We start from the raw sequence: 12,498 nt of genomic DNA on the forward strand, positions 1-12,498 counted from the left end.
CCTAAACTATGTTCTGGGATGAAAGTTACAGCTTCAGTGAAATCCGTTTGCAAATCGGAGTGATAGATTAGAATCTAGAGCCAACGGAACGTTTTCTATGTTAAACCATTACACCATTGAAAAACTGGTTACGTTTGCAATCGAAAGAAAAATTACTATAGTTGAAGAGGTAATGGCCCCTAAACTATGTTCAGGGATGAAAGTTACAGCTTCAGTGAAATCCGTTTGCAAATCGGAGTGATAGATTAGAATCTAGAGCCAACGGTACGTTTTCTATGTTAAACCATTGAAAAACTGGTTACATTTGCAATCGAAAGAAAAATGACTATAGTTGAAGAGGTAATGGCCCCTAAACTATGTTCTGGGATGAAAAATACAGCTTCAGTGAAATCCGTTTGCAAATCGGAGTGATAGATTAGAATCTAGAGCCAACGGTACGTTTTCTATGTTAAACCATTACACCATTGAAAAACTGGTTACGTTTGCAATCGAAAGAAAAATGACTATAGTTGAAGAGGTAATGGCCCCTAAACTATGTTCTGGGATGAAAAATACAGCTTCAGTGAAATCCGTTTGCAAATCGGAGTGATAGATTAGAATCTAGAGCCAACTGTACGTTTTCTATGTTAAACCATTACACCATTGAAAAACTGGTTACGTTTGCAATCGAAAGAAAAATGACTATAGTTGAAGAGGTAATGGCCCCTAAACTATGTTCTGGGATGAAAGTTACAGCTTCAGTGAAATCCGTTTGCAAATCGGAGTGATAGATTAGAATCTAGAGCCAACGGTACATTTTCTATGTTAAACCATTACACCATTGAAAAACTGGTTACGTTTGCAATCGAAAGAAAAATGACTATAGTTGAAGAGGTAATGGCCCCTAAACTATGTTCTGGGATGAAAAATACAGCTTCAGTGAAATCCGTTTGCAAATCGGAGTGATAGATTAGAATCTAGAGCCAACGGTACATTTTCTATGTTAAACCATTACACCATTGAAAAACTGGTTACGTTTGCAATCGAAAGAAAAATGACTATAGTTGAAGAGGTAATGGCCCCTAAACTATGTTCTGGGATGAAAAATACAGCTTCAGTGAAATCCGTTTGCAAATCGGAGTGATAGATTAGAATCTAGAGCCAACGGTAAGTTTTTTTGTTAAACCATTGCACCATTGAAAAACTGGTTACGTTTGCAATCGAAAGAAAAATGACTATAGTTGAAGAGGTAATGGCCCCTAAACTATGTTCTGGGATGAAAGTTACAGCTTCAGTGAAATCCGTTTGCAAATCGGAGTGATAGATTAGAATCTAGAGCCAACGGTACGTTTTCTATGTTAAACCATTACACCATTGAAAAACTGGTTACGTTTGCAATCGAAAGAAAAATGACTATAGTTGAAGAGGTAATGGCCCCTAAACTATGTTCTGGGATGAAAAATACAGCTTCAGTGAAATCCGTTTGCAAATCGGAGTGATAGATTAGAATCTAGAGCCAACGGTACATTTTCTATGTTAAACCATTACACCATTGAAAAACTGGTTACGTTTGCAATCGAAAGAAAAATTACTATAGTTGAAGAGGTAATGGCCCCTAAACTATGTTCTGGGATGAAAGTTACAGCTTCAGTGAAATCCGTTTGCAAATCGGAGTGATAGATTAGAATCTAGAGCCAACGGTAAGTTTTCTATGGTAAACCATTACACCATTGAAAAACTGGTTACGTTTGCAATCGAAAGAAAAATGACTATAGTTGAAGAGGTAATGGCCCCTAAACTATGTTCTGGGATGAAAAATACAGCTTCAGTGAAATCCGTTTGCAAATCGGAGTGATAGATTAGAATCTAGAGCCAACGGTACGTTTTCTATGTTAAACCATTACACCATTGAAAAACTGGTTACGTTTGCAATCGAAAGAAAAATGACTATAGTTGAAGAGGTAATGGCCCCTAAACTATGTTCTGGGATGAAAGTTACAGCTTCAGTGAAATCCGTTTGCAAATCGGAGTGATAGATTAGAATCTAGAGCCAACGGAACGTTTTCTATGTTAAACCATTACACCATTGAAAAACTGGTTACGTTTGCAATCGAAAGAAAAATTACTATAGTTGAAGAGGTAATGGCCCCTAAACTATGTTCAGGGATGAAAGTTACAGCTTCAGTGAAATCCGTTTGCAAATCGGAGTGATAGATTAGAATCTAGAGCCAACGGTACGTTTTCTATGTTAAACCATTACACCATTGAAAAACAGGTTACGTTTGCAATCGAAAGAAAAATGACTATAGTTGAAGAGGTAATGGCCCCTAAACTATGTTCTGGGATGAAAGTTACAGCTTCAGTGAAATCCGTTTGCAAATCGGAGTGATAGATTACAATCTAGAGCCAACGGTAAGTTTTCTATGTTAAACCATTACACCATTGAAAAACTGGTTACGTTTGCAATCGAAAGAAAAATGACTATAGTTGAAGAGGTAATGGCCCCTAAACTATGTTCTGGGATGAAAAATACAGCTTCAGTGAAATCCGTTTGCAAATCGGAGTGATAGATTAGAATCTAGAGCCAACGGTACGTTTTCTATGTTAAACCATTACACCATTGAAAAACTGGTTACGTTTGCAATCGAAAGAAAAATGACTATAGTTGAAGAGGTAATGGCCCCTAAACTATGTTCTGGGATGAAAGTTACAGCTTCAGTGAAATCCGTTTGCAAATCGGAGTGATAAATTAGAATCTAGAGCCAACGGTACGTTTTCTATGTTAAACCATTACACCATTGAAAAACTGGTTACGTTTGCAATCGAAAGAAAAATGACTATAGTTGAAGAGGTAATGGCCCCTAAACTATGTTCTGGGATGAAAGTTACAGCTTCAGTGAAATCCGTTTGCAAATCGGAGTGATAGATTAGAATCTAGAGCCAACGGTACGTTTTCTATGTTAAACCATTACACCATTGAAAAACTGGTTACGTTTGCAATCGAAAGAAAAATGACTATAGTTGAAGAGGTAATGGCCCCTAAACTATGTTCTGGGATGAAAAATACAGCTTCAGTGAAATCCGTTTGCAAATCAGAGTGATAGATTAGAATCTAGAGCCAACGGTACGTTTTCTATGTTAAACCATTACACCATTGAAAAACTGGTTACGTTTGCAATCGAAAGAAAAATGACTATAGTTGAAGAGGTAATGGCCCCTAAACTATGTTCTGGGATGAAAGTTACAGCTTCAGTGAAATCCGTTTGCAAATCGGAGTGATAGATTAGAATCTAGAGCCAACGGTACGTTTTCTATGTTAAACCATTACACCATTGAAAAACTGGTTACGTTTGCAATCGAAAGAAAAATGACTATAGTTGAAGAGGTAATGGCCCCTAAACTATGTTCTGGGATGAAAGATACAGCTTCAGTGAAATCCGTTTGCAAATCGGAGTGATAGATTAGAGTCTAGAGCCAACGGTACATTTTCTATGTTAAACCATTACACCATTGAAAAACTGGTTACGTTTGCAATCGAAAGAAAAATGACTATAGTTGAAGAGGTAATGGCCCCTAAACTATGTTCTGGGATGAAAGTTACAGCTTCAGTGAAATCCGTTTGCAAATCGGAGTGATAGATTAGAATCTAGAGCCAACGGTAAGTTTTCTATGTTAAACCATTACACCATTGAAAAACTGGTTACGTTTGCAATCGAAAGAAAAATGACTATAGATGAAGAGGTAATGGTCCCTAAACTATGTTCTGGGATGAAAAATACAGCTTCAGTGAAATCCGTTTGCAAATCGGAGTGATAGATTAGAATCTAGAGCCAACGGTACGTTTTCTATGTTAAACCAATTCCAATGTTTTTTATTGAAAATTTTTTGAAAAACATTTTACAGAAATAGAATAATGTGGTTAGAGCAGTGTACAAGTTATAACAATAGTACAGTATGTTGATTAGGTAGGTAATGAAATACATAATCAGAAAGCATTGATAGATATTATAAAGAAATTACTTTCAGATATGCATAAAATCTGGAGGATTTTGTGTTTTATTATCAGTTTTTATTATGCATCAGTAGAAATGAAGTTGAAGAAAAATAATTAATCTATACTCAATACTCAATCAAACCTGTAAGAGAAATAAAAGCATGAAATATTGTGCACTACTCTATAAGGAAGTCAAAGCCAAGAATAATACTTGACGCACTTTGGCTGTATTTACCTTTGTTGTTAAAGTAAAGGGTTGGGGATATACCCCTATTGTTTTGTATGTACCATCAATACTGATAAGGGGAATAAGTTGTTGATCCCAACAAGTCTTGTTATGTAGTTTTGAAGAAATCTAATATATTAGTCCTGTTGTTATTGTCCCATATAGGAAGTTGTTAGTGAAAATCTCTCTACCTGGAGAATGGGGGAATTACACCACCCTACAGAGACTCCAGGGAGTGATTATGCCATGTAGTGCATATCCTGGGTCTTCCAAATATGGATTGCAAGTGTAAATATTGTTTTGGTTAGCTCTAAAGTTGATAAATATTGGGAGGAGGCTGCAAGCAGTTTAATGGTTGAATTTAAAGTTTATTATTGTTATTGTTAATGATATGAGTCTGTATTGATTATTAATTGGTATTTGGTGTATAAATAGAGGTGTTTAGACCATAGGTCAACTATGCTAGATAGCTCTAGCAATCAACAATCTACTCTACATTGAACATTGAACAGGGGGTGCAGGGTTGTCCTGAAGTTAGTGTGTGGATAGGTAGGATCAGGTTACACATCCTCAGATATTCTGTTGAGGATTTACAGATAAATAACATATAACATATACAGTTTCCAGGATCTGTCTCGTGAGAACCAACAAGCAACCATCAGTCATGCCTTCAATCATACACTCAGTCTGTGAGAGGAAAATATACTCAAAATTTCAAAAGTTTGGAGTTTTTATATACTGTAGGCCAAAGATTGGCCTTACTCAAAAAGGAGTTTATGGTGCCACTTCTGATTGCCCAAGCTTTCTCCGCAAGGAGGTTGGACTCAACAATCCTTAGAATTTCCCCCATGGTGGGGATAGTGTCGGATTTCCAGTTAAGAGCGATTTGGTTTCTAGTAACAATGAAGACATGGTTGTAAATCAACCTTTCTTGTGGTGGGAGATCCCTAGTACCCAGGTGTAAGAGGGCCATGCCAGAGGGGATGGCTTTCAGAGACATGGGTAACTTCTTTAAGAAACCTTCTATGTTATTCCTAAGTGTGGCTAATTTGGGGCAGTCCCAAAGGAGGTGGCCGATGGAGCCCGTCAAGTTGCACCCCCTCCAACATAGGGGGGAAGATTTTGTGTCAAATTTGGCTATTTTCTCTGGGGTCATATACCATTGCCATACTGTTTTAATTAATCCTTCATAATGGTTCACACAATGTGAGGATTGTTTCACAGACTTTGCAGTGAGCTCCCATTCTTCCACATTGATTTCTACTCCCAAGTAATCCTGCCAGCTTTTAAATTGCCACTTTGGGAATTTTTCCTTCAAGTATAATAGGGTTCTATAGAGGAGAGATGTACCCTTAGTATGAGTACCCTCTGGTTGAATAAGTTTTTTAATTTGGGGGAGTATAATGATAGGGGAGAAATGGTGTTTTTTGATGAATCTGTTAATTCTAGAATATAGGGGTGAATCTGTGGTGGGGATATTGTAACTTGTCCTCAGCTGGTCAAATGGTTTAAGTTCATCATTGTCTAATAAGTCTTTAATATTTTTTATTCCTGCATCTATCCAGCTTTGTATATTTATGTCTCTAATAACCATATTAAGAGCTGCTAAGGGAGTATCTACTTCTATTGCTAAGGGGTCATCTTTACAGAGTTTCAATATTTCCTTCCATAATCTAATAGTGTTGGCTGTAATAGGGTTGTAATTAGTGTGTCTAACCTGCCAAACCAGTCTAGATTCTAGAAAAAGTCTATATGAGTTGTGTGGAAGCTGTTCTTCTTCTATGGAGAACCATTGTTTGGTAAGGTCTTCCAACCAAATTGATCTAGACTGGTCTAGCAGGGTCGCCTTATAATAGAATTCTAGATTGGGGACTCCTAATCCTAGATTTGAGGTATGGGACGTTAATACTTTATTAGAAAATCTAGATTTTTTGTTTAGTAAAATAAATTTGTTAAGGAGTTTTTGAAGGGAGTTAAAAAAGGTTTGAGGGACTTTGATAGGTAGGTTCCTGAACAGGTAGAGAAGTTGGGGGAGTACTATCATTTTAAAGGCCGCTGCTCTACCCATCCAAGAATACTCTATTTTAGCTAAAGCTTCTAGTTTGTCTTTAAACTTTTTCAGCCAGGGGTTGTAATTCTCTTTATAAAGCTGGGATACTTGTGGGGTCAGATATATACCCAGATATTTTATGGCAGTATCATTCCATGTAAAGCTACAGGATTTCTTGAGAGTTTCTCTGATTTTCTGAGGAATAAAACATGGGAGGATTACAGTTTTCTTTTGGTTGAGTTTGTAATATGAAATATGGGAGAAGTTATTAATTTCTTTATTGGCAGCTGGCAATGATGTTAAGGGTTTCTGAAGGAATAAAATTATGTCATCGGCATATAGGCTAAGTTTGCTAGTTGATTGATTTAGTTTTATACCATGTATTTGGGGATTGTCTCTAATACTTTGGGCTAAGGGTTCTAATGAAAGGTTAAAAATTAAAGGGGAGAGGGGGCATCCTTGACGGGTTCCATTTTTAATGTCAAAAGCTTGGGACAGAGAGCCAGAAGATAATACTTTCGCTGAAGGTTGGGTATACAGAGCAAGGATTGCTTTGTGTAGGAAGCTAGGGATTCCAAACTTAGTTAGCACTCTTGATAAGTACAACCAGTTGACTCTGTCGAACGCCTTCTCCGCATCAAGTGATACCAGGAGGGTAGGCGTCCGACAGAGTCCCACTTTATGGATCAAGGCAAGGGCTTTTCGAGTACCATCACATGTCGATCTATGTCTGGTGAATCCTACTTGATCAGGGTGTAACATCTGTGTCATCAAAGGGGCAATTCTGTTCGCTATTACTTTAGAATAAATTTTGATGTCAGTGTTCAAAAGGGATATGGGTCGGTAACTGCTTGGGTCAGATGGATCTTTATCCTCTTTAGGGATGGTGGTGATTAAGGCCGTTAATGACTCCTTGGGGAAGATACCTGATAGTGCTACTTCATTATACATATCTGTAAGGGGTTTAACTAATGTGGATATAAATTTCTTAAAATAACTATTAATAAAGCCATCTGGCCCTGGGGCCTTGTCATTTTTAAGGGAATTTATAGCCCGGGTGACTTCTTGCTGGTTAAAGGGTATTTGTAAAGTTTCCTGTTCGAATTCAGATAGAGTAGGGAGGTTAATCTTGTCTAGATATTTGTCAATTTCCTGTGTATTTGGGGTGTGGATGTTTGGGTCTGACTCTAGGTTGTAAAGGGACTCATAATATGAGGCCAGGGCATCAATTATTTCTTGGGGGTGGTGAACTACTTTTTTTGATTTAGGGTGTGTGATCTTTACTATTCTGTGGAGCACTCTTTTCCCTTTAATCTTTCTGGCCATTATTTTCCCAGCTCTATTATTTTCATAGTACCAGTTTTCTTTAAGGATGGTTTGCCACTTGTCATATTCATAATAAAGTGTGTCTGCCAACTCTTGTCTTGTTTCCTCTAAGGACTTTATCAGATCTCTTTTTTTGTTATTAAAAATTTCCTTTTCCAAGGATTTAATTTTTTGTAACAGCCTGTTTGTGTTTTCATTTCTTTTTTTCTTTTGTATAGCACTTAATTTCAAAAATACTCCTCTAATGAAGGCCTTGTGTGCATTCCATAGTACTGTTTTGGAAACATCTTTGGTATCATTTATTTCAAAGTATTCTGAGAGTTCTTTTTTGATGATGGGTAAAGAGTGTTCGGAGTTCAAAATGAATTTATTCAATTTCCATAGATGGGGGCGTGCAGGGGAATTTGTTAGACTAAATTTGATGAGTAAGGGGGAGTGATCTGACCAAATTCTGGGTATAATTTCGACTCCTGTGATTAGTGGTAGGGTAAACCTGTCAACTAGGCAATAATCAATACGTGTAAAGGATTTTTGTACCGGGGAATAATAAGTATATTCTTTAGAGGTAGGATGAAAACATCTCCATGAATCATAAAGTTCGTGGTTCAATAGTGCTGGTTGAAGAATGGAATGGGTTCTTCTGGTGTTGGATGTACAATCCATTTGTATGTCAGCTATGGCATTAAAGTCACCTGAAATAAACAGGTGTCCTTTTTGTAGTGTTGATATTTTCTTTAATTTTTTGTTAATAAATTTAAGTTGATGTGAGTTTGGGGAATATAAATTTGCAAAAGTGTACTCTTGGGAATTAATAGTACCCTTAACAATTACGAATCTGCCATCATCACTAGCGAAAGTTTCTTCTACCACCAAGCCCAGCGAGTCTTTCACTGCTATGCAGACCCCTGCTTTTTTCTTTTTTGTTTTTAGTGTTGAGTGGAATATTTGGGAAAATTGGTGTAATTTAAATCTGTTTGCGGAAATCTTGGTCAGATGCGATTCCTGAATGCACACAATGTCTGCACTTTGTTCCTTTATCAGTTTCTGTAAGAGGAAACGTTTTCTATATGAGTTGAGTCCTCTCACATTAACTGATAGAATGTTACAATTTAAAACCATGGTTACTATAGCAAATGCATTCATACAAAGCATACCAATCAGTCGGTCCTTCACGAGACAGTCCTGGAGCATCCATTAACCCTCTGCATATCATGATGATGAGCACACCTATATAGTTTGAGGACAACCACCTGCAAAACATATGAACCTGAAAGAAAAACAGAAAAAACAGATAATACAGAGACCTAGGCCGCACACTGGTTGGCATCCGGTTCTACCTTCCAGCTAGCTGCCTGCCTGGAGAATGGGGACTTTACTGAGAAGCCTCCCGACAGAGACTCCAGACAAAGGAGTCTGAAAAACTATTATTTGAACAACTAGAACAGTGATAACAAGATAACTAGTTAGGATCTGATTAGATCCAAAAAGGAAGCTTGATTGGTGGTATGAACTCAAGTGGTTCAAATCAAGCCTATTCCTTCAAGGGGAAAAAACAAGTTTGTTTATGCCCTGAGGAATAAAGCCTTTGGGGGGAAAAAACAAGTTTGTGGATGAATACCGTCTGCTCAAGAAGCTGAAGAAGCCCCTGCTGAATCTTCTTTCTCCGTTTGGTCAGGAGGAGGGGCAGTGTCCATCTGATTCAATGTGGGGTCTTTGAAGTTTTGCCTCGGGGAGGCCAACTGCTTTGATAGAGATACCTGATAGATAGGCTTCTCTGTATGAAATGGTCTGTCCTTCCTGGGGTCTCTTGGGATAAAGATTGGGATATCCCATTTAGCCAACAGGCCGTAAGCTTCTTTCGGGTTCCTGGCAACATGAGTCACTCCATTGTCTGAAATCAAAAGTTTTGGAGGGAAACCCCAGGAGTAAGCAATTTTTCTATGACGCAGGGTAGTAGTAACTTCTGAGAACTGTCTTCTTGCATGAAGTGTCGCTTGCGAGAGGTCCTGGTACAGGATGAGATCCTGAAATGGATTGGGTAGTTTTTTGCCACCTCTAGTTGCTGCAAGTAATCTTTCCTTCGCATGAAAGAAATGTACCCTCGTTATAACATCCCGTGGAAGGTGCTTGGGTACGTGGGAGGGTTTTGGCAGACGATGGGCCCTGTCAATCACTAGTTCTTGGTCCGGGAGATCAGGAGCTGTGGTCTTCAAAATATCTTTTACATATTCCTTTAGATCATCAGAATGAACAGATTCTGGTACGCCTCTTATTTTAATATTGTTCCGGCGATTTCTGTCCTCGTTGTCGGATATTTTCTCCTTCATGAAAATGTGTTCTTTTAGTAGCTCTTTATGTGCTCCAACGAGGTTATTATGGGCAATAGTCATCTCCTCTATTCTCCTTTCAAGCTTGGAAATTCTGGAGTCAGTTTCCCCTGCGATTTGCGAGACGTGACCTGCTAGGGATTGAAGGTCTGCTCTAACTTCTCCAATGTCATTTTGGATGACTGCTCTGAAGGAAAGCATAAAGTCCTTTAGAAACTGCTGTGAAGTGGGTTGGTCAGTTACTGGAAAGGATTCCAGGGGATCCAGAGCTTGTGGGTGTCTTTGTGTCCTATTGTCCCTTTGAAGCCTTTGGGGAAGAGCATGTATGTTTTCCAGAGTTGATGCGACCATCTGTCCGCTTGGTGAGGAATATTGCGTATTTTTTGTATGGGTGGACGCGTCCGCATGTACGCCTGGAGTGGTGGGATGCGTATTTTGCGGACCGTCGGACGCGTCCAAATGTACGCGTGCGTCAGGGGAATGTACGCGTAGCGGTGCCCGGGCGTCCTGGAAGTCCGCATCGGACTGACCTTGTACTGTGGGTCCCGGCTTCAGGGGGCTCCGCTCGCGGCTCTTCTTGGCCTGCCGCTGCCGCTGAAAGTTCTCCTCGTCTGAATCCTCCTCATAGAGCGCTTCATGGCCTCTTGGGTAGGGGGTCTGGAGGGGTGCAAACCTGTTTTTCAGCGGGATGGATGGTGGAGTGTTGTAGGCAGATCTGTCCAGGGCCTCCCTGCTGTGATAGCGGTGGCCATCTTGGTTCTCTTCAGCATAGTAGGGAGACAGCTTTCTCAGGGCTGGAGAGCTGTAAATCCTTCCTGATTTTGTTCTTCTGTACTCCCAGTCATCCTCAGAACGTCCTGCCATCTTTCTGTGTGGTTTTTGGGGCTTTTCAGAGTGCTTTTAGTAGCTGTTTCTGGTATTCAGGCAGAGAGCTCTGGTCTCACACAGCCATGCAGCTCAGCAGCCAGCCACGCCCCCTTTCTATGTTAAACCATTACACCATTGAAAAACTGGTTACGTTTGCAATCGAAAGAAAAATGACTATAGTTGAAGAGGTAATGGCCCCTAAACTATGCTCTGGGATGAAAAATACAGCTTCAGTAAAATCCGTTTGCAAATCGGAGTGATAGATTAGAATCTAGAGCCAACGGTACGTTTTCTATGTTAAACCATTACACCATTGAAAAACTGGTTACGTTTGCAATCGAAAGAAAAATGACTATAGTTGAAGAGGTAATGGCCCCTAAACTATGTTCTGGGATGAAAAATACAGCTTCAGTGAAATCCGTTTGCAAATCGGAGTGATAGATTAGAATCTAGAGCCAACTGTACGTTTTCTATGTTAAACCATTACACCATTGAAAAACTGGTTACGTTTGCAATCGAAAGAAAAATGACTATAGTTGAAGAGGTAATGGCCCCTAAACTATGTTCTGGGATGAAAGTTACAGCTTCAGTGAAATCCGTTTGCAAATCGGAGTGATAGATTAGAATCTAGAGCCAACGGTACATTTTCTATGTTAAACCATTACACCATTGAAAAACTGGTTACGTTTGCAATCGAAAGAAAAATGACTATAGTTGAAGAGGTAATGGCCCCTAAACTATGTTCTGGGATGAAAAATACAGCTTCAGTGAAATCCGTTTGCAAATCGGAGTGATAGATTAGAATCTAGAGCCAACGGTACATTTTCTATGTTAAACCATTACACCATTGAAAAACTGGTTACGTTTGCAATCGAAAGAAAAATGACTATAGTTGAAGAGGTAATGGCCCCTAAACTATGTTCTGGGATGAAAAATACAGCTTCAGTGAAATCCGTTTGCAAATCGGAGTGATAGATTAGAATCTAGAGCCAACGGTAAGTTTTTTATGTTAAACCATTACACCATTGAAAAACTGGTTACGTTTGCAATCGAAGGAAAAATGACTATAGTTGAAGAGGTAATGGCCCCTAAACTATGTTCTGGGATGAAAGTTACAGCTTCAGTGAAATCCGTTTGCAAATCGGAGTGATAGATTAGAATCTAGAGCCAACGGTACGTTTTCTATGTTAAACCATTACACCATTGAAAAACTGGTTACGTTTGCAATCGAAAGAAAAATGACTATAGTTGAAGAGGTAATGGCCCCTAAACTATGTTCTGGGATGAAAAATACAGCTTCAGTGAAATCCGTTTGCAAATCGGAGTGATAGATTAGAATCTAGAGCCAACGGTACATTTTCTATGTTAAACCATTACACCATTGAAAAACTGGTTACGTTTGCAATCGAAAGAAAAATTACTATAGTTGAAGAGGTAATGGCCCCTAAACTATGTTCTGGGATGAAAGTTACAGCTTCAGTGAAATCCGTTTGCAAATCGGAGTGATAGATTAGAATCTAGAGCCAACGGTAAGTTTCTATGGTAAACCATTACACCATTGAAAAACTGGTTACGTTTGCAATCGAAAGAAAAATGACTATAGTTGAAGAGGTAATGGCCCCTAAACTATGTTCTGGGATGAAAAATACAGCTTCAGTGAAATCCGTTTGCAAATCGGAGTGATAGATTAGAATCTAGAGCCAACGGTACGTTTTCTATGTTAAACCAT

Source organism: Hyperolius riggenbachi, chromosome 5 (assembly GCF_040937935.1).
Source record: "Hyperolius riggenbachi isolate aHypRig1 chromosome 5, aHypRig1.pri, whole genome shotgun sequence".
Classification (NCBI taxonomy): Eukaryota; Metazoa; Chordata; class Amphibia; order Anura; family Hyperoliidae; genus Hyperolius; species Hyperolius riggenbachi.